A 23621-nucleotide genomic window follows, 5' to 3' on the forward strand; every position below is an offset into this window, starting at 1 on the left:
TTTTTGTTTTAATTATGGTCATTGTTGACAGCAACAGGTGGATAATATAATGGTTGAGTACTTCCTGCTTTCTAGATTACTTCAGAATATTGTTTATGGTGTATACATGCTTGAATGAAAACAGAGACAATGAAGCATTGTGTGTCTTTGAAAGGTCTACGATAAAATTTAAAAAATTCAAAAGGAGCTGTTTGAAGTGAGATGCCTTCCTCGAGACACCCCCGCACCCCGATTAAGCCTGATAAACTATGGGGAGCAGTCTTCTAATGGGTGAAGGCTTCCTAGTATCACCCCCTTTTTTGCATCTTTGCAAATGAGATCAGTGGAAAGCCAAATGGGACTGACATGGAGACTGCAAAATCTTCTGGAGGAAATGTACTTTTCCGTGCATGTCTGGCTTTCTGGGCTGTGCATTCCTCTCTACCTGATGACAGTATTATATGCTGGGTTGTGGTGGTAGCTAGGCAGCTGCCCAAAGCAGCAGATCCCAGGTGCCAGTGAAATTTTCCATTGACTGGGGTGGGTTCAGAGCTTGCTGTGACAGTTCTCCGTTTGGCTGGTATCATGCAAGGCTTCCTAGGGTCTTGTCTTTATTTCCCCAAACCTCAGAACTCTAGTTAGGTCTTTACAGCATACCTGAACCACTAACTCATTCCGTACAAAGAAATACACTGAGGCTTATTGATGTTTCATATTTTGCTCTTGCTGGCATTTTACAAGCATGGTCAGTGACTCAGTCTTGGATTTTTGAAGTTGAGCTGTGCTAAATTATAACCCCAGGAGCCCTTGAGTGCAAAGAGATCTCTGTAGACTTATACCTGCTGTACCTTAGAATGCAATGCAATGATATACATTCTTAGTGAAATCTTATACATGTGTGCATGTATATCTGTACATGTTTTTGCATATACCTTGCACTGAGTAATTATGTGCATTATAATTTCTCTTATTCTCTCAATTGCAAGTGATACCAAACTCCATGTTTGATAAATAACTGTCTCTGGCCTTTTCTGTGCTAGCAGCTTCTTATATAAGTGGTCTCTTGGTTTATTTAGTTGTAAAAGTTCCTCCCCTAAGAGCTTGTACTATAAATGAATGCCTTGGGCCATTTGTGTTTAATGTTTTTCTTTCTAAAATGAAATATTTATTCCTTCCATATATTTCCCTGTAGCAAGGCCATAGCCTTTAGACCACTGGTCCTATCAGACAATACCAGTAAACTCTGGATGTAATTTAGGGTTATTAATTGTGAATCAATCTTAAAGTTATTAGCCATGTTTTAGATTTCAGTCCCTATGCTAAGCAGTTTATATTTACACATGTTTCGGAGAATTGACATGTAGAAATGATCCAGAAGTTTGCTCAGCCTGATGAAAGAAGCATTCCAGATATTATAGTCTATATATTGGGATAGTCTCATTTGAGAGGGGGGCAATTTTAAAGTGTATTAGAGAATGCTAGATTTAAATGAGGATCAATGTTTTGAGTATGCCCCCAAGGGCATACTCAACTTGGAATGATTATTTCTTTTTCTTAACTCTGTGAGCATGTGAGAGTGAAAAAGAAACTGGCTTTTTAGCCACTGTATTATTTATTTATTATTTATTATTATTATATTTATATACCGCCCTCCCCAAGGGCTCAGGGCGGTTTACAGGAAACAGGAAAAGATACAGATAACATATAGTAACAGCTGATAACAGTAATAACATGATCATAACAATAACATTAGAAAATATTATCAGGAGCCAGGCTCCTCTCTTAAAGCATGGAAAACAAAAAGGACATGTATCAACGCATTTTGTCAATTCAAGGACAATAAATTTGGAAAAATCCTTTTTTTTTAAATGGATGCAGAGTGTAAGTGAGCCCTTAAGCATTTCTTTTAGAAACTTCCAGCACTTCAATGGCAGTTAGCCCATCCTCTAGCTAAATTTGGCAGGGGCAAGAAGATAATCTTTCTGCAGAGATAGTCTCCACAACCAGTGCCTCCTAATATTAGTGTTGGCAGTCACACTTTTTTTCTGTCTTCCAAAAACAATGTGTGATGGGGCTGGTGAAACTTTTAATTGTAAGCTCCAGATGTACACTTGATATGTTCATGACATGACGCGTTTCCGACAAGATTATTTTTCTGCATAGAAAATGTAACTATTCCTGTGCTGTCTGTATGTACACACAACAGAACTTTTTTTTATGTGCCCAGTGAAATAAACACATGGGCACCTCATACTAGCATGCTATAAAGACATATATGTTTTTCTACAGAAACACTATACCCATCATACATGTAACATTCCTTTATTCCAGTATACCCTCTAAAGGTTTTTCCTCTGGCCTTGAAAGCAGATGGGATGCAGGTAAAGATTAATCAACAAAACATTTTGAGTTATGGGGCATATCCATTTTGCAAACTTATGGCCCTATTTCACCAGGCTAAATCCTGTCAGATAGGTAGCCTGTTGAGGGGGGTGGGGCTTAAGGGTTCAAGTGATCTTGGGGTCCTCGGGAACCAGGCAATGGGCTGCTGGGGAAGGAGGATAGTTGAAGTTCACCAATTCAAACCCCAGGTACTTGGATGTGTTCTTCTGGGTGTGAAGTGGCCCAAACATAGTTGGGGAGATAGGAAATTTTTGCTCGGATAAGGATTCTAGTCAGAAGCCCCTTTGGTATTGTCAGCAGGGTACTGCTTGTCGAGCCAAGCTGATGAACATCCAAAATCTTGCAATTTCTGAGAAATTTCATTTTGTGTGAAATACTGTATCTTCTATGAAAGTTCTAGCAATTTCTCTAGGCCTCTTTGGGCTGCTTTTCTGCTCAATAGCACTGAGTAGTTTTGCAGATTTCTTCTTGTTCTTTGTTAAAACACTGAGCAAAATTGTTTGCAATGTGCTTCATTAAGTTTCCTGGAATGGAAATGTTTGTTTTGTGCTGCATACAACAACAGTACCAGAATCTTTTAAAGCATTCCAAATAGAACTTGGCCACGGAAAACCTTTTAAGCAGATATGGTCACACAGGAAGTTAATTTTTTAAAGGTAGACACAAAAATATTTGGGATTATCTAAAACCAGATGAAAGTGTCCAGAGGTGCAGACAAGTGATTTTACCAGTTGTCTCCTTTGATGACAGGCTACTTAACATAGTTGACTGTGCCAAAACCGCGACAAACAGACTACAAGACCTTTATTCACTCAATTCCAAGGAATGCCTCAAAAGGCTGAGGTGACCTTTAAAATTTCTGTTCAGCATATTTATTTTAAAAAATTATACATTGCTTATATTGTTGAAATCTGACAAAAAATAAAGAGTTTAAACCAAGTGTGTGAAATATGCCTAATATTTTGTGGTAATTGTTGAAATTCTCTTCCTTTCTATTTATTTGAAGTATTTGTATATCACTTTTCTACCAAAGCACTCAAAGAAGTGATCAATAAAAATTGATCATGTCCAAGTGGAATATAATCATTATCATTAATTCAAATTATTAAATGGCAGCAAATTCCCAAATGGCAGCAGCACTTCAGCAGTAATTAAATCCACAAACCACAAATATCAGCCATCCAAATGCCAACACAGAAACAATTCAAAGTGAAGCCCCAGGAGGCACTCACTTAAAACCTAGTACATTTTAAGTCTTGGAGTGGTGCTGAAAGATATCCAGAGAAGGCACTTGATACAAAGAAAGGGGGAGAGTTTTCCAAAATGGGGGGGGGGGCAGTGAATCAGAAGGCTTTTGAGCCATATGATGGACCTATCATGTTTTTTTATCAAGTATCTTCTAAGGCTTTTTGTAACACTGTTTTGAATATTTGTATGTAATTGAGAAAAAGTGTTAATATCTATAGGACATGATCCCTTTAAATAGCATTTATTAGAGCAGGTCTGGTTAATTAATTGTGTTGTTAATGAGTTAATAAGACATATAACAAATACAGAGAATGCTAAAAACCATTTTAGGTCACTGAGAAAAATATTTGGAGGAATATACCGTGATGGTAACGGATATTTGGTCAGTTTAATCCTGTGGATTTTGTGTCTAATTTTGAATATATAGATAGAATGTATATGGTATCTAGCATCACTTGTTTTCATTTTATTTACTAGCTGCAAAGCCTGTTCCTAAGAACGGACTTTGAAAGGCCCCCCCAGCCCCCCCACCCCAGCGGCCGGAGCTGCAGCTGCTTCCCTGAGAGGCCGTGAGAGTGCTTTGCGGGCCATAGGGAAGGGAATCTTCCCCCCCTGCACGCGGGCAAGGAGGGAGGACGGGAGAGGGAGAGGGAAGGCCAATCAGGGTGCGGCCAGGACAGTCTCCACCCCCAGGCCTGTTTCACAAATATATAAAGAGGAACAATGGATAAGGCTATCCAGTTTAGAAAGGAATATATAGAATATTGAAAAATACAATATTGGAATTTACAATCAGGTATATGTGCACATATATTAAACATTTATTGAGCATAATATGATTATTTTATTTTTTTCAAGGTTCCTTTTTTGCGCATGTTATTATAAGAGAATCTGGTGGTGAGAAATAATTAGAAAGAAATAACATTGAAACAGGTGTTATAAAATTATTTTACAAAATTTTATTTTATATTGTATATGATAAGATGTTCTGTATGGAGATGAATTATGATTCTGTGTTTCATGTTACAGTGTCACTGAGGAAGAAAAACGAAAACGAGGTTGTACCTAGGAACTTGGTTCTTATATATTTTGAGAATAAACATTATTGCATCGCCATCGCCAGCTGGAAACTCTATGATTAGCAGAGAGTTTCTAGCTATTCCTAGATGTGACTGATGTCACTTCCAGGTTTTATATGACATCCAAACCATCAAATGTACAATTAAAAAAAACTTATAAAAACAATTCAGATCTCAATTTGGCTTCACTCGGTTTGAAAACATTCCTGTTTCAGGCCTTGCATATGCCCCTGCACATCTCCTTATGGCCAGGCTTTTACACAGCACTATGCCAGCCATAACACTGACACCCAGATCACTGACTGATATTCATCATAACTTTTAAGAATTTACACTGTCAACAAAAGAATTACTATTATAAGCAGGCTGTGCCTATTCCATTATGAGAAGGGGGGGGGGGTTGTTTGACTACAGACAGATGCAGGATAAATACCAGCATCAGTAACAGGGACAACGGCTGGACCATATTCTTATCCAGTGGAAACATCAAGCAGAAATGTACCTTGCAGGAATAGGATGCATCTGAGAAAAGATTGTTCCCTAGCTCCTGCAGAACTTGTTGCAACACCTGATGAGAAAATCCCAGGAAAGATCTGTGATGACACTCTGGGGCAGCAAAAAATAGAGGTTACAGTCTAATTCCATTTTTGCACTGGGAACTTCACTGTCCCAGCTCCCATGCAGGAGCATAAATCTGGGGCAGATGAGATGCACCAAGCCAAATGCTGCTCTGTGCAGAAACAGGAAGTGGTGGGGCAACCTGCCCTAGCTCAAACTCCAGCCTGTAGCCCGGCACAAAGTCTCCAGTACAGAAACAGTCTAAGTGTCCTTTCAGAATCCAATGACACTCCTGCTGATGGTGTCAACACTAAGAGAGGGATAAGTTGTCTGCTAACTTCAAAGACTGTGTAAAGATTAGTGATAAAGGTAAACCCTAATGACAGCTTCAGTGCTAGTAATCTGTGGCTCCGTATTATTGTAATGTCAGAATTGTGCTGAATAAGCATCCCTGAGTAATGCATATGGTACATTTATTGTCTACATGACAAAGGATCAGTTCTGTTCCATACTCTGCTATGTATGTGTGTTGATTTAGACTCATGGGGCAAGTCCCTGCTCCTTAATTATCTTTCTTAGTAAGAACTGTAGACTGCGTGAGCTCCCTTGTTAGAAAATAAGACCCATCCCTGTATCACCTCACTAATACATTGGCATTATTTTGAGCTGGACTGTCTTGGCTGTGTGGATCTAAGTGAGGCAACCTGAGTGAGTATGTTATTCTTGGCTTGCAAGCAAAAGGAAACATCTTAGGCCCTAAATATCCAGGAGTTAAGAACTGCAGTGGTGGCTGGTTTTAAATCATGGATATTCTTATTCATGATAACATTGTAACGCCTTGCTGGTACCTTGATTTGTCTCAGAAGTGGATAGAAATATGTGTATTTGTAACAAACCTTGACCTATATATAGCCAAGAATTCTTTCCATTCTGCTTGATAAACAGTTCCATGTAATTCAAATACTTGTATATTTGAAATGTCACAGTAACAAATAGATCCATTCTACCTGTTTGATATCCTAATCTAACCATCTGTTCTTGGTGATGGGTACTTCGATACAAGTCCTGCTGTCTAGGAAAAGAAGAGGTCTTCCAGAATATTCAAACATACAGCCACATACATATACACGCATGCATACATTAGATGGAAAACAATAACCTTTTGATAGTTCATCCATGTGTGACAAGTAGATTCTCACAGCAATCTTATAGATGTGAAGAGGAATAATTAAGTAATTAAATTATAAATTTGTCATTTCCACTGATTAAAATTGAAATCTGAATATTGTCCACCTCAAAATATTTGTCTTTACAACAAAGACTGAACTATCTTAATACCATCCATTTATTCCTGACAATCCAAAACAGGGCATTTCGTGGTTTCTCCATCAGTGTCAGTCAATATCAACCAATAACAGTTTTCTGTTTCAATTATGATTGTTGCTGCTAGAGACAACTACATGTTACAATGTTTTAGTTTTATTACAATTAGTACAATGTTGCTATGTTGATAAAATGACATTTTTTGTTTCGTTTTATGTTTAAGGAATTATGTTTAAGGAATCATGTTGCCAGTATTTCCCCTCATACATCATCTCATTGCTCTGTATCAGCTGGTTGGATAAAGTTGGGTGGAAAAGGGAAAGATGTATTCTTTTAGCTCATATTTACCACTTGAACCTGATGGAATTTGGAGATGCCCTTTCTAAGATTCTGGAGCCCTTATTCTGAGTCACTGGAGGACAAAGTTTGTCAGCACCTCCAGTTTAGATTGGGTAAGTTGGTGTAGTGGTTATTTGCAAAGATATAGGAATTACCATGTACCAAGCTTTTAAATGACAATACAGAGAATGCAAGAATACAGCCATTAGACAATTTGATAATCAGGATTCTCTGTAATACCTACATGAACAAATTATGTCAATACTGGGAGATGGGGCTGTTAATATAAAACCAGCCACAGTTAGAGTTTTAATTATTATATCTGAGCCTACTATAATTTGGCATTTGTAGCACTACAGGTCTAAGTAATATATTTGTTTAAAATATTAGTGTTCTGAAGTTGACCTCTAGATAGCGCATAACAAATTTATTCTGTTACACAACAGTTTTTATTTATAATCTGTTAGAGATGAAATATTGTAATAAATGTGAGCAGGAATGTGTGGGCCCTTGAAGAACATGAAGAGGAGATGGATATTACATAATCTGAATGCCACTGCAGAAAAGACCTTATTCTAGGTATGCACCCATCTCTACTGAAAGTGAGGTGTACCTGAAGTATCATCTCACCTTAGCAGAAATATTGGTTATATTTTCTTCAGATGCTATAGTCACAAGCCAATTAGGGTTTTAAAGACAAAGACAATAAAATCAGAGTCCAGTAGCACCTTTAAGACCAACAAAGATTTATTCAAGGTGTGAACTTTTGAGACAAAGACAATCACTTTTAACAAGTATGTCATGTAACTCCATTAAGCCAACTGAGCATAAGTAACAAATCCTGGTCTGTGCATGAACCTTGATCTGGTCTTTCTCCTTTTCCAAAAGAAAGGGCATCCTACGTATGCTGTCTCTGTGAACTCAGTATTGCTCACCAAACCATAGTCAACAAGTTCAGATATCGTGACAAATCATAATTTGTACAAACCATGGTTAACAAGCCAGTTACAAACTGTAGTTTGAAATCCCAGTTTGATGCCCACTAACAACCTGTGGATGGTTTCAGCTTTGAAATATCACAACTAACCAGAGTTTATTGGGATTGCAGTTTACCCATTATAAACACTGGTTTGAAGTAATCAGTTGGGAAATATGACCTCTTTTTTGCTTTTCAGAATACGGTAACTTGTACAGTAAGCTCTGGTGAGATTACTGTACACGTTTAATTATTTAGGCTTACCTCAGACAGTTCTTATCCTGGATGTTTTAGGCTGATCTAGCATTAAGCAAGGGATTGAGCTAGATAGCCTGTATGGCCTCTGCCAACTCTATGATTCTATTAGTTCATGCAACTGTAGTTTACTAGCATTATTCTACTTCCCTGTTAGATTCCTTGTCTCCTTCATATAGCTCTATATCCCTGCAGAAAGGGAATAATTAATTGCGCAGATATACCCTGAGATATGAATGGTTATTTTGGCTTCAGGCCATGGTGGATCTATTGCACTGCCTTCTCATTCTTCCTGGCCACACATTCCATTATTGATTATTTGTATCCAGGTACATGTTGGCAATGTATTTTATTCATTTTTTTCTTCTGATTGTATTTGAGTGCATTTTTTATTGAATAGCCTTTGAATATCCACTCAGCCATTTAGCTGGAATATTATACAGTCTTAACAAGCCCACAGAATTTGAAGGCTGGTTTAATTGAAAGTTTATTGATCATTGCCTTTAAACAGTGGGTCTGTCACTCTCAGTGGAAATGTGAACAATTGACTTAGAAGTGGTTAGCACAACATGTGGCTCTTCAGTGGCAAAGGAGTATACTAGAGTGGTCCCAAAGCCACTTCCAGATTCTGCTGAGGACATCATCCTTAGTGCTAAGATGCTGTGAATGATCCACTACATCATTTTCAGGTCCCCAAACTTCAGAGTTGCCAATGGTACTCAGGCTGTGTATCCACACACACTTGCCTCTCATGTCACGAAATGTCATCTTTTTGTGGTAGTTGTTTATGATTACCTATAAATCTCTTGAAGCAGCATGGCTTTCTTCTGTGCTATGGTTGTACTAAAGCTGCATACGTCTTGAAAGGATTTTGCACTCATTCTACTTCCTGTGCATTTCCACAATTTGGTGAGCACGTCCCTATAAACAGTCCTGGTTCAAATATTTGTATGAACGCATTTGTGCAAGTGTGTGTTGGGATTCTGCTTTCCGGTGGCATTATGAGAAGAAAAACATCCTTCCAAATGTTTGTGGAAAACAAATTTAAAAAAGAGTTTGTGGCCATGTTGAAGCACATTTCGTTTGAAGGTTGTTGAAATAGTCTGCATATGCTGTTTGCAAAACTGGCCCACTTTCTGTCTTGAAGTGTTTCCATTTTGAGCATAATATTTCTGTAATGTGTGGTGTTTCTCCCTGTAACATAACAACTTGAATGAAGGGGAGGACAGAAGGGAAAAAATAAGTGAGGCAAATATTGTCTCGGTTTAAATAATGAAATTTCATGATGGAAAAATGATTTGTGCATGATTTTTAAGAGATGCAGTTGACAAGCAGAAAGAATTAAGCTGGCAGGACTTAAACACCAATTTAATGGAATTCCATTGTCACAGTCTTGATTGCATCTATATTCTTAATTAATTGGACCAGCTTCATATGCATCAAAGCTATACCTACTCTAGGGACTCAGTGAAGGATCTGACAGAATTTCCATTAGAAAATCTTGCATTCAAAGGGGGAAATAATTCAGGCATAAAAATGTGCTCCAGGCTGGAACTGTACTATACTAGGTCTAGACAGCTCTGAATTATGCAAGTCTTAATGTACAAAAAAGTGCCTCCCTTCCATTACACTAACTGGAATGGCTTCAGCTTAATATAAAAAAATTGGCACCAGATTAATTCTTCAAGTAGCTTAATGGACTTCAGTGTGTTACTGAAATAAAAATGAAAATGGATGATGTATTTAACTGCAGATGTGGCAGCATTTACTGCCAGTAGCTGCTGCTTCATAGAAGCTGCTTTTAGGAGTTGCTTTCTGCACCTGTGCTGTACTGATGGTGCATAGTATTCTAGTCTCCAAGACAATGCTCCCGCTTTTCTTTCAGAGTAAATTGGAAAGAGAAATAAGATGTAAGACAGGAAAATTAGATGAATTAGACACACAAAGCAGGGGCTTGCATAACAAATAAGGAATAAAGACTACAGAACAACAATTTAATCAAAGGTATGCATTTTAATTGCAGGAGGGCAGTATCTTCCAATGAAATAAAACTTGCTGTAGAGATAATATATTTTCAATTATTCATAGGCAGAATTTTAGAACTTGTCACTAGCTAAGCTACAACATTATCCTTTAAACTAGTAATAAAGCCCATTTCTAAAAATGGGCATATGGAGGGCGGCGGAGAAGGCTGCGTGGGCAAGTGCAGCGTTCTCAGCGGTGGTGTCGGGAGAGCAGGGGCGAAGAGGCCCAGCAGTGGTACGGCGGCAAGGGCCACGTCAGGTGAATGGGGGAGTGGGGGCCCCAGACCCTTCCCGGGGCGCGTGGCAGGCTTGGGGGAGCCCCCCCCAGCAGGCGAGGCCGGCCATGTGTAGTCCCATGGCTGGGGCGCGGCCTACCTGCGTCCTCGGCGGCAAGGGAGGACATGTCGTCTGTGGGCTGGCGGTGGGGGTGAAGCGTGTGTCCCAGCTGGTGAGAGGAGTGGAGGCAGGCTCAGGAGAGAGTGGGGTCAGGCGGTGGCCTGGCGGCATAGCCAGGTGCCAGCTCAGGTGGGTGCCGCCACTGCCGCTGGGCACCAGCTCCTCCAGAGGGCGGCGGCGGCCTCTTTCTGTTTGCGGCGATGGGCAGGGGCGGCTGCTGCCAGCATCGGCTGCCTCCAGTGCTGTTTGGCTCCTCGTGGCCACAGGTGTTGGCCGCGGCTGTTTTTGGGGCAGGTGAGCGATGGTTGCCGCCGTTGGCTGCCGCCTCTTGCCGCCCCTGTGTTGCCGCGGGCGTGGGGCGCGACCTCCTGCCGCCTTGGCTGAGCCTCACAGGGCGCCGGTCGTGTGGGCGGCGAGGTTACGAATGGTGGTGGGCCAGCGAATGTGGCCAGCTTTGGAGGGGGGTGAGTCTGGCAGTAAGGGACCAATCGCGAGCCGCGCAAAGCACGGCTCGCGATTGGTCCCTTGCCGCCGGACTGACAATCGGAGGGCCCAATTGGCAGGCGCTTTGCGCCTGCCGATTGGGCCCTCTGATTGCCAGTCATGAGGAAGGGGCCTATCGGCACCCTTCCTCATCACGGACAGGGCCCTCCTTAGGTGCCAACCGATTATTTTATCCGCTCCACAGGAGCGGTTAAAGATGTGTTTTCTCTTTTTGTAGGGTTCATTTATAAGCTTAGAAAAACACCTTTGTAACTCTTTAGAAGAGAGAGCCACGGTGGAATTGTGGTTGAGAGCAATGTGCTCTAATTTGGAGAACTGGGTTTTATTCCCCACTCCTCTATATGTAGTCTTCTAGGTGACCTTCAGTCACAGTTCCCTCAGAACTCTCTAAACCCAACCTACCTCACTCGGTGACTGTCATGGGGAGAGGAAGGGAAGGTGACTTTAAGGTGCTTTGAGACTCCTTAGGGTGGAGGACAGTGGGTATTAAAAACTACTCTTCTAGAAGCAGAAAACACCAGCAACATTCTTTTTGCTGAGTGAAATAGACACTCTGTTGCAGTCAACTTCACTTGTCCTTTAAATTTGTGAAATGACCCAGTTTTAATCTCAATTACTTGGACACATTTAGCAACTATATAAAGTTGGTACCATTTGCATAGTGACTTCAAGCCTATTCTGAGATTTTTGAGTATCAAGCTGTTGAATTAGCTTATTTCTCTTTCTGCCTTATATGATATAAATACCAGATAGTAAATTTCCTGGCTTGCATAACAAGGTCAATGGATTATTGAATCAACTATGCAAGGATTCTATTTTTTATTATTAGTTCTTGGGTCATATACAGGTTATTAGATGTCCTCTTCTTTTGGGCATGATTTTTTTATTATTATTATGAAAAATGTCCTTTTTGGGGTTGGAAAGTTAAGAGTATTAAATGATCACAGCTTAAATAGTAGGAGTATCTAAAATGAGATTAGTCATAGTCATTACTTGTTTGAAGTAGTCAGTCAGAAAACATGTCCTTTTGTCCTTTCCAAAATATTGTAAACCTAATCTTGTATAAGCATCCACTTACTGCTTTAGGATGCTTAGGGCTAATCCTGCGTTGAGCAGGAGGTTGGACTTGATGGCCTGTATGGCCCCTTCCAACTCTATGATTCTACTAGAATTAAAGCGCATTGTACCTAAAATACAATGGGCGCTAGCAGGCGGTCCCCCTCCCCAGGGGGGCAGACAGGGGTCCCTGGAGACCGCCTTGTAGGCTGCAGGCGCATCGGTAGCTGGGCGCAGCATGGCAGGGGTCCCTGAGCGTTTGGAGGGGTGGGCGGTGGGTGGATGGTGGGGAGTAAGTAGTGAGTCTGGGGCAAAGCAAGAAAGAGGCAAGGGCAGGGTGAGGCAGGGAAGCAAACCTGTTGGAGCTGGAGGAGCTAGCATGTCAGCGCGGCTCGGCGGCGGGCTCTCCATGTCGGCGGTCAGAAGGAGGACGTCAGAAGGCAGGGCCGTGGATGTTGTAGCGGCTGGGCGGCGGCATCCTCATGTCGGCGGCCATTTTGTTTTTTGTTTTTTTTATATACAAGTTTTTTTTATTTTCATAAAGATAGAAATATAGGATGCAGTATGACTTATTAATACAAAGAACAATAAAATATGATCATCATTTGAAAATGTACGACCCCACATTAACTACACAATGATATAAACTTTTGCCCAAAGATTATAAACTTGTTCACGTTTGAGTCTAAGAGCCATCCACATTTCCACTGCTTTTAAGAAAAGAGGCCTATTTAGATATACAAAAGAGAAGTTGTTAATAATCAACTTACTTAAGAGATCGTAGACCTCACGTTAACTGCTTGACACTATCTAAGAGCTGTCCTGACAGATATTTCTAGGTTTAAGTTAGATGCTTCACATTAAACATTTCTTGTAGAACAGTATGAGTTTTGGCCCTGTATCAATACCCTAATGAAGAGAAAAGAAAGTAGGGCTTTGCCTTAAAGATGTACAAAAAAAAAATTACAAGAGGATTTCATAACTTCTCCTTATCCTTAATACAGATACATCTACAAAACAATTTATACTTGACCCGTTCTAAGAGCCATCCTGACAGATATATTTTCAGATTTAAGTTGAGAACTTAACATTAAACATTTTCTACAGATCAGTGTGAGCTTTGGCTCTATAGCAATACACTAATAAAGAAAGAATAAGGGGGAGGGGAAACCCCGTTTTATATTTCCGGCACTAACGATTATATTACCTATATGCCTACAGAAGAAAAGAAACAAGAGAGAAAGAACCACTGCTTCCCCTTTTTCATAAAAATAGAAATATAGAATACAGAATACAATATAAGTTATTAATACAGAGAATAGTAAAGTTTCCAGGTTTAGATTAAATGCTTAACATTAAACATAGAACAATATGAGCTTTCGGTCTTCTTAAGGGGGTCTATTATTGAGGCTTGCTACATCTTGTTGTTCCCAAAGACTTATATTCTGTCCCATTGGCCTTTGGCGTAGAAAGTGCAGTTGTACTCTTTCCCGCAGAATATGCATCGATAAATCTTGAGGCCGTTGCACCTCCTGGACTCCAGTATCAATACAATTTTTTCCCCAGAGAGCTCCTTTAAATCGGTTACTTTCACTGCAGATCCATATATCTTTTGATTGATTTTTGTACACTGTTGCTTTGAAATGGCTGTATGTCTTTTTTTAAAGGGTGTCCTTATCTGGGCTGCAGAACTCCGACATCCCCTTTTCCATCTCCAGAATTTCAGATTTCTCTGCTACTGTTGGTTTTCCACCTTGTTTAAAGTTGTCATCAGCCACTGTTATTGATCCATCATTCCTGTTAGAGACTTCTTCCTTGCCATCTTGGATCTACTTGAAAATATTTTTGAGCAATCCTTCTGTAAATACTTTCAAATCTTGGGTTTGTTTCTCTATTAGATGAGCCAATCTTTTTAACATAGACATGTTTTTGACTTGAAAATCAACAGCCAGCCTCAAACAATTTTACAAGTGGCCAGTAGAGGTCCTCTGTTTTATCCTCTGATGTTCCTGGCACAAGCATATGACATATTGAAGTCAGTAAGGCAGATATTCTCGTGCTGGAACAGAGTTCTCGTGAGATCTTCCCATTCACGCTCTTATCTCTTATCTCTGAAAACCAAAACAATTGCAGTAAGAGCTTTTGCCAATTAATTTGAGTTGATTTGAGTCCTTCTTCTGCTTAGTTAGGAGAATTAGCCTGCCTCATAATGAGGTGGCTTCGGGCAGAGCAGAGTAAGAGGAGGGGGGAAACAAAGGGCTTTGATGCAGGAAGAGAGATGGAGAAAAAAAAACGAGAGATACTTGCAGTAAATTATGTTTTGGAATTCAGCCGATGTCATCCCCTCAGTTCACAGCGTTCATTTGCGAGGTGCAGCAGCGAAGGGGTGCGTTGTCCGAGGCCCTTTCGCGGGAAGTTGGGAGGTAGTGCGGCTGGAAAGGAGCAGGGCCGCCGCGTCTTCGACGCAGCGTCCCTGCTCCTTTCCCCACATCGAAGCGTACTGTATGGCGGCCAAGGAGGCTTTGCGCGCCTCCCCATTGCCTCCTTGGTCCAGGATTGACACTCGGAGGGGCGAATCAGGAGCCACGAAGCGAATCAGGATTCGCCCCTCCGAGTTTTTATCCTGGAAAGAGCCCACCCTAACTCCTTCCCACTTGCCCTTACTCTTTTATTTAATAACCGCGGAGTGGTTTACAGATGATTCTATGATACTATTTGAAGCAGGAGGCATGGCCAGTAGCCAGTATAATCCTCTAGCCAGTATAATCTTCTTGCACTGTTTCTGCAGTAGATGTGTAGTGGAATCTATAAAAGCATAATGGGATGGGGAGATAGATACAAGTGGGTAGTTGTATTGATCTGAAACAGCAGAACAAATTTATAGTCCAGTGGCACCTTTAAGACTAACAAAGTTGTTGTTGGGATGGGGAGAGACCATCTTGGTGCACTGGAGAGAAGCATAGTTATTGCATGGGGGAGGAGATTGAGGTTTGTTCTCCCAAACTTTTGTTCAAGGAGACATGAACACTAGCACTGGGAACATGCATCCTTCTAATATTTTTGAAATTGTGGAACATTGCAATGTATTGCTACATTCATTTTAAAGGATTTCATGCATGTTTTATGTGGCCCAGCATGGAGGTTATAAAACACACTACTATATCATTTTTAATATTAGCAAACATTCTAGAGGGGATACTTATTAAATTTGCAGACGATACTAAACTGGGAGGGGTAGCAAACACAACCAAAGACAGAATATCAGAATACAGGATGATCTTGATAGGCTCAAGAAGTGGGCTAAATGGAATTAAATGAAGTTCACTAGGGACAAATGTAAAGTTCTGCATTTAGGAAGGAAACACCAAATACACCAATATAGGATGGGGGAGACTTGTCTTGGTAGTAGCATGTGCAAAAAGGATCTAGGAGTCTTAGCAGATCATACATTGAACATAAGTCAACGGTGTGACTCAGTGGCTAAAAAGGCAAATGGGATTTTGGGCTGTATCAAACGGAGTATCATGTCCGGATCACGGGAGATGATTGTACTGCTTTACTCTGCTCTAGTTCAGCCTCACATGGAGTACTGTGTTCAGTTTTGGGCACCTCAATTGAAGAGGGATGTAGACAAACTGGAGCGTGTCCAGAGGAGGGCAACAAAGATGGTGAGAGGTTTGGAGACCAAGATGTATGAAGAAAGGTTGAGTGAGCTTGGTCTGTTTAGCCTGGAGAGGAGACGACTGAGAGGGGATTTGATAAATATCTTCAAGTATTTAAAAGGCTGCCATATAGAGGATAGATACGGTTGTTCTCTCTTGCCCTGGAGGGAAGGACCAGAACCAATGGGATGAAATTAATGCAAAAGAAATTCCATCTAAACATCAGGAAGAAGTTCCTGACAGTTAGAGCAGTTTCTCAGTGGAACAGGCTTCCTCGGAAGGTGGCAGGTTCTCCATTTTTGGAAATTTTTAAACAGAAGCTAGATAGCCATCTGATGGAGAGGCTGATTCTGTGAAGGCTTAAGGGGGTGGCAGGTTACAGTGGATGAGCGATATGTGTCCTGCATAGTGCAGGGGGTTGGACTAGATGACCCAGGAGATACCTTCCAATTCTATTATTCTATGATTCTATTATTCTTTGAGTCTGTGTGGAAGAGAAGGTTGTATCTTTGATCAGGAGTGACCAGACAGGTAGTCGAGAGTAGGTTTCTATGACAAGATAGCATGCTGATAACACAGGAGCACTGGTTGTACTGACTTGGGTGACGTATTAATTGCATGTTCTCCTCAATCTAAATATGCAGGCATAAGTCTGGGTCCAGTAAACAACACAGCTTAGATGAATGCATCCAAAGGAACTTTGGATTTGAACTTTATGTCTGATGCCAACACCTTTTAACACAGGGGATTTTCAAAAGCATTTTGTGATACTGTATTTATTTATTTAATTAATTATATTTCTATATAGACCTCCCATCAAGTTCAGGACAGTTTACACAAAACATGAATAATATACATAGAATCATAATAACAGTCACAACCTTGGGTTCCAAGTTGGAGAGCAGGGATTGTAACAATTTATTTTTAAAAAATATAAACAATTATTTATTAAAAGTATTTTACCATGCCTTTCTTTCAAGGCCTTTGAAGTGATTTCCTAATAAAACCTTTAAAATAACAATTCCATAACCAATAAAACATTAAACAATACAACAGGATCAAAGAAAACAGGATGAAAACAGGAAGTAAATCACAGCATAACAGGAAAATCTAGCTAAACTGTCCAAGGCAATATAACAAAAGGTCTAGATGAACAAAAAGTTTTTTTCCTGGTCCCCGAAGATTAAAAGACCAGGTGCCAGCAAGCTGCTGTGGGGCCACTGCACAAAATGGCCCTCCCTAGTAGCCACACAGATCAACAATGGGGGCAACTAAACTCAGCCTGTGAAAATACTTACTTTTCACAATGGAACATGTGGTCCTTTAAGAACTCTAGTCTCAAGGCTTAAAGCCCTTTGGACTCTGCTCAGAAGCAAAGGAGCAACATGTTAAGCTTTTCTAAAACTCATGAGGCCAAACCCAAGTACACCTCTCAGGAGTTATGCGGGTGCTGCAACGTGTTGGACCTGTAGAAGCTTCACTGTTTTGAAAGGCAGTCCTATGCAAAATGCAGTGCAGTGGCATTATAGCACTAATGGTCTCCACTACAGTTAATGCACAAACCCTAAAGTGAGCCTGAAACAACTCTTAGATTCAGTCTGTAGTATATGAGTAAGAATAGAAGGGAAGTTATGTAAGAGCAAATAAGCTTGATAGAGACCTAGGATGAACTTTTGTACTTAGGCCCCATTATTATTACAAGAAATAAAATCCTCCCCACCTGATATAGCCCATGTTTTAGCTTTGTATTTTAAACCTACAGTTCAAATCATACCTACAGGCACTGCTAACGAGGCAACCACCACAATGCGTAGGACTTTTTAAAGAGTACACAAAGAAGCCTTTGAGGGCAAGCACCTTTCAGCGTCTTCTGAATCAAGGTGGATCGGGGAGTTGTTTATTGGATTTAAACAGAGACAATTGCTTTGCCATTTGTAATTTAGCAGAATAAAGGATGCTGTGAATTCTGGCAGGTATTTGCACGTACTTGTGCCAAGACCACTTTCTAGAAGCACTGTTTTCTTCATGTTTCCCTATCCAGGTGGGTGAGGCTTATTCAGCTTTATGAAAGGCAACTTTCCTTTGTGTGGCGTGTGCTCAACTGTTCACATGATTGAACAGGTATAATAAAGCATTGAGTTGCAGCCTTAAAAGAAGAAACGGGGGAGAATCATCTACTGTGTTGATGGGTCACAAAGCTATCTGTGTAATGCAGGTCCTCAGAAGTGCACTTTTTGATTGAATTGGTTCATGCCATATGTCGTTTGAAGATTCCAGCCACAGTTAGTTGACAGCAATGGTCCCCAGTGTGGTTCCCAGGGTGGCTCACAGGTACTTTATCTGGTGTCCTGCAAGTGCATTTAGAAAGTGAGTGAGACAAGATGAGGCTTCTAATTGGCCACTAAAGATCTGAATGGTAGCACAGATTCTTTAAAAAGTTGCTTCAGCAGCAGCTGCCACCAAAGCACAAGGATCTTCAGTAGCTGATTGGATGATTGCATGAATGTGTGCATGTAAAAATACATATATTTCAAAGAATATGTTCACTTAAAAAGGCATCCTATTAAACAACGTTTCTGACTGAAATGTATAAGCTAATATTATAGCTATGCATGGCCTCATTCTCCCTCACATTTTGTAGTTGACTCTGCCTTCTGTGGCAGCCATTTTGTGGTTGTATCGGCCAGCCTGTGTGAGAACTCCAAAGGTGTCCATAGGCTGAAAAGTGTGGAAATCTGTGTCCTACAGTGCAGAGTATACCCAGCCAAGTACCAGGAAAAGGTTGGGATTAATATTGGCAGGCTAAGCATGCATAGAAGCTGAGCACATGCTGACTAAGAACAAACTAGATTTGTTGAATAAGACAACAAACTATGTAGGAGAGATAGAAGCCTGTCTGTCTGCTCTAGCTGGTGAGAGGAAGAGAACATAACTGTTCTCAAAAGAACAGGAGAATGAACCAATCAGAGGCAAGAAGCCTCTGCCTGAAATAGCAGAAGTTCTTATCCCTGCTATTCAAGCTAACTGTCCCCTTTACTGCTCCTTCAGGGTTTTCTAGTCTCTTCTTTGCATATATGCATAGTAGATTTCGAATATTCCAATAGTTAAAGCCATAATGCCATGCCTGAATGCAAATTCTAGCTGTTTCCACACTGGAAACTTAGCTGCCTCAGCTCCTGTGTAGGAGCACAAATCTGGAGTGGACAAGATGCACCAGGCCAAATGCTCCCTCGTGCAGGAGCAAGAAGAAGCGGGGCAACCTGACCTGGCTCATACTCCAGCCTGCAGCCTGGCGTAGAACCTCTGGTGCAGAAACAGTCACAGTGGGACTAAGGTGACCATTAGTGCTGCTTTTCGCGGGACTCTCCCACCTTTGGCAAAATAGTCCCACGTCCCACCACGTACTTAGAAAGTCCCGCGCCCAGCAGCAAAGTGAGCACTCGGCACAGCTCTGCCCAGCCTGGCCGCCCGGTCTTCACCAAGCTCAAGTGCCGCCCCCACGCCACGTACCACGCCTGCCTGGACTCCGCCTTCTCCACAGGTGGTACCTACGAGGGAAGGGAAGGTGCATGGCAGCATGTGCAATTTCAGCCCGGAGGCGAGTGAGCAAATGAGGTTATCCAGGGAAGAGAGTGGGTGGGGCAAGCAAGCAAATGAGGTGAGCTCAGGAAGTGAGTGGGCAGGGCAAGCAAGCAAACAAGGCAAGCCAGGGAAGCGAGCGGGCGAGGCAAGCAAGCAAATGAGGTGAGCCAGGGAAATGAGCGGGCGGGGCAAGTAAGCAAATGAGGTAAGCAGGTGAAGTGAGCAGGCGGGGCAAGCAAGCAAATGAAGTGAGCCAGGGAAGTGAGCGGGCGAGGCAAGCAAGCAAATGAGGTAAGCAGGTGAAGTGAACGAGCGGGGCAAGCAAACAAGGTGAGCAGGTGAAGTGAGTGGGCGGGGCAAGTAAACGAGGTGAGCAGGTGAAGTGAGCGGGCGGGGCAAGCAAGCAAATGAGGTAAGCAGGTGAAGTGAGTGGGCGGGGCAAGCAAACGAGGTGAGCAGATGAAGTGAGCGGGCGGGGCAAGCAAACAAGGTGAGCAGGTGAAGTGAGTGGGCGGGGCAAGCAAGCAAATGAGGTAAGCAGGTGAAGTGAGCGGGCGGGGCAAGCAAGCAAAGGAAGCGAACTGGGGAAGGGGGAAGGGCTTTGTCTTCTAGGCCGCCAAACTAAAGTTCCTCCCTGGCTTGAGAGTTCGTGGCCTAACATTCCCAATTTTCTCCCTGGTGCCTTTTCTAAGTCTGCTTATTGCTGTGTGTGTGTATGTTCCTTCCCTAGGCTAAAGCTTCCCAATTTGAAAATGATTTATGAAATTTTGGCTTCTATTATTAATCCTAATGCTGACTACAGGCTTTTTGATTGATATGCCTTGAATTTTAGTCTGCATCAAAGAACAAGGGCATAGAAATACTTATTGCAAGACCAATTTATATGTAAAAGATTTAAAAACAAACTGAAACAGAGATGGAATGGCAACTTTAGCAAAAACATTTTATTATCACCATGTACGGTGTCAAATGTTTTGTCCTACAGACTTCCCCTCGCTGGCATGTTGGAGGCAAAAATTTACTCTGGGGCTCTCATATTTCCAGTGCTCCTCTCACCTGGCATTAACCAGAAGGGGATCTTATACCCAAGAGGGATCTTACAATAATGCTGTTAAGCAGCCAAGCCCAGGGGCAAGGAATGTGCAAGGCTCCTCAGCTGAATAACTGTAGTAATGACAAGGCACAAACTCACTACCCTGTCCATCACCATGACTGTCACATTATCGCTACCATCTGCCCCTCATCTCACAAAACACCTTTTAAGCAACAACAGCAATCTCAAAAAAAAAATTAACTTGAGTGAGAAATATGCCAAAGAATAAAATAATATTATGCATAAGTTTTTTAATGTTTTATATTTGTTAATTGTACTTAATTGTTAATTGCTGAAATTTTAAAAAATTACAATACTATTTTTGCATTCTATGAGAAATTTTGTTGCTCCATATAGACACCCCCCCCCCGATCTATAGGGCCTTTTCGCACGGGGATCTTTGTTGCAAATTGTTTGCGGAATGAAAAATCGCCATTTAAAATAGTGGAATTCGTCGTTATGCATACCTGCCTTTGTAGTGGAATCAGTTGCGTTTTTTAGCGTTTCCCACAGGCTTCCGGTCTCGGCAGAAATCGCTAGAAAGGAAGCGCTATTGCCAAGCTCGTCCCGCCCCTGGCCGTCAAGCAGCCAATGGGCAGCCGTTAGCATGCTCCCAAACAGCCCCTTTCCCTTTAAGAAAGGTTTTTTTTAAAAAAAACCGACCCATAGCAACGAATCTAGGTAGATTCGTTGCTACGGAGAGACCCATCCAGCTGCCTAATGTGAGCTGTCGTTTGATTGTATGATCGTTTGCACGCTGCCTCGAGTGATAAAAAAAAATTCCCCCCCCCTCTCACGGGCCCGATTTTCGGCTGAATTTATGTGTAAAAAATAAAGGGACTTTATTTCAGCAAACGGGCTTTTAAGTGGTTTGTGCTTAGTGACTAAAGGTGAAGGACTGAAGCCAGGGAAGCCTCTAAACAGAAAGAGGCTCGCCGGTGCGTTTATCCCCGCTCGCTCGGAGAAAAAAAAATGGCGATCGCTTCGCCGGAAGTTTGGAGGAGAGAGCCAGGGGGAGGGACTTTGAAGAACCAGCAACAATGGTAACGCACAGGTCTTTAGCGCTACTGTTGCAGATTGGTTGCAGGAGTGTATCGCTATCCGGAGGGTGAATCCACTTTTCTGGATTCCCCTGAAAGCGCCACAACGAAGCGCTTTTTGCGGGTCGGTTTCAGGATTGTTGCAGATTGTCTACGACGTCATGGGTTATGGCAAATTAGTAGCATTTCCAATTAGCAACCATTGTGCTATTTTGAAGCCGTGCGAAATGGCCCATAGTGTTCCTCTTTAGCAATCTTAAAATCTGGTCACCTTAAGTGGGACACACAGAGAAAAAAGGAAAGGCAAACATACCAAGGAAACTAGAAGCTAACACCAATCAGTCCTCCAGTTTTTCATTTCCATCTCCTTTCCCCAAAGTTTGCTGTTTGTTGCTGTTCCAGTTTTCCCTTGAGTTACCCTCCTGCTTTTCCAGAGCACTTTAGAAAACCCTGTGGTGTCACCATAAGTCAGTTGCAATTTGATATCAAGAGAGTGAGGGAGTGAGAGAGATTGTTTTGTGTGCTTATGGAGGGGGATTATGGTTTATGTAAGAAGCGTGGCATGTTACATATTTTTACTGGGCCCACCCAAAAGTTATTGGGGCCCTGTCAAGTGGAAAAGCTGGGACAGAACTTTACTGATGATAATGAAAATGGGAGAATGTTGATAAAAGTTAAGGAAGATCATTATGCGCAGCAACATGTGGACTTTCTGTACCAAATTGGGACGTTCCTGCCATATTATATATATTTTTATAAATATTCACAGAAAAGTGATTCTCAGTAGGTTTGTTTTTCAGCTTTTGCCAAACAAGCAGGCGTCATAGTCTTTAACTAACTGTTGTCCTCAGAATGGTTATATCCATCATTGCAAACATATGGTTTTACTTCCAGCTATTTAAGATTTCCATTTCCACAGGAAATCATTCTCTGTATTTGTTCAACTTTTGAATCAGAACTGCTATTTTTATTGGCAGTTTTACAGAGAAAGACACAACTGAGTCCAGTGGAAGTCTCTTAACTCCCTGTTCGTTCACAACTCTCTCTGTCTTGTCCTTTAAATGCTGATAAAAGTGGTCAGTAAAGACTGTAGATAATTTGGCTGTGGCTCACAATGCTTGTGATGCATCACTGGAAAATTCTCCTTGAATTTGTGTTAATGGCCTGGAAATGTGTATTCCAGCTCACCAGTGTTTTTTTTAAAGTATTGAACATAGCCCCATATGATAGTTACCTCTCTACATGCTTCCCTGCTCTGAGGTAAATTTTCTCTCCAAAATAAAAAAAAAATCTTGTAACGTGGTTCCTTAGTTATAAAAATGATGCTCACAGTTTATAAGTTTTTAGTTACTGGCTTTTAGTCTTAGGCTTTTTTACAAGATCTGTTGAGATCAGGCTAACCTGGGCTACCCAGGTCATCACACAGGAATACCTTAGTGAGAAAGGATACAGAATTCTCTCTCTGGTTGTCATCCCTCATCCATGTCTACCTGTTCAACATTCCTGCCTAAATGTGAAGAATATATACTACTTTAATTTTAAAAAATTTATGTGACTCAGAAGCTCAGGAAGTATGGCCACCCTTCTCTAATTTACCTCTGACCATTTGGACGTTGCAGTCATCTATTAGTTTCTGGTTGTGTGTATGTTTATTTGCATCAGAACTGATGATAAGTTTTTGAACCCTAGAAGAACATTGCCCATGTATGTGCATGCATGGCAAGTGAGAGCTACCTAGAATTTCCCCTGTTCTAGAACAATGTACTCTTATGCAGCAAAGTGCTGGGACCTATCTAGGAACCTAGGGGAGAGTATGTAGGGATTTTCACCAACCATTAAGTTCTCATATAGATATGACTGAGATGTGTTTCTTTGGAAATAGCAATATTGCTTTATAAAGCTTATTTTGGTTCTGTACTCCAAAATGAATAAACCATTTGTCTGTTGTATTTACAAGCACAATCAAAATTTTTATTTATTTGTTTCATTTACACCCCCAAATGTCCTCCAAAACAGTTTACATATTTTTCCTTCTGGTAACACCATAATACACTAGCTGGTTTATACTTGTGCCAACCTAATTCAGACTTTCTTCATTACCCTT

General features: G+C 41.3%; 1 protein-coding gene across 2 annotated transcripts in view; it reads left to right on the top strand.

The window, feature by feature from the left end:
• GRK5 (G protein-coupled receptor kinase 5) overlaps positions 1 to 23621 on the top strand; it is a 208272-nt gene that overhangs the window by 79744 nt on the left and 104907 nt on the right. The gene's annotated exons all lie outside the window — the stretch shown is intronic.

The sequence above is a fragment of the Paroedura picta genome, chromosome 8, assembly GCF_049243985.1.
Source record: "Paroedura picta isolate Pp20150507F chromosome 8, Ppicta_v3.0, whole genome shotgun sequence".
Lineage (NCBI taxonomy): Eukaryota > Metazoa > Chordata > Lepidosauria > Squamata > Gekkonidae > Paroedura > Paroedura picta.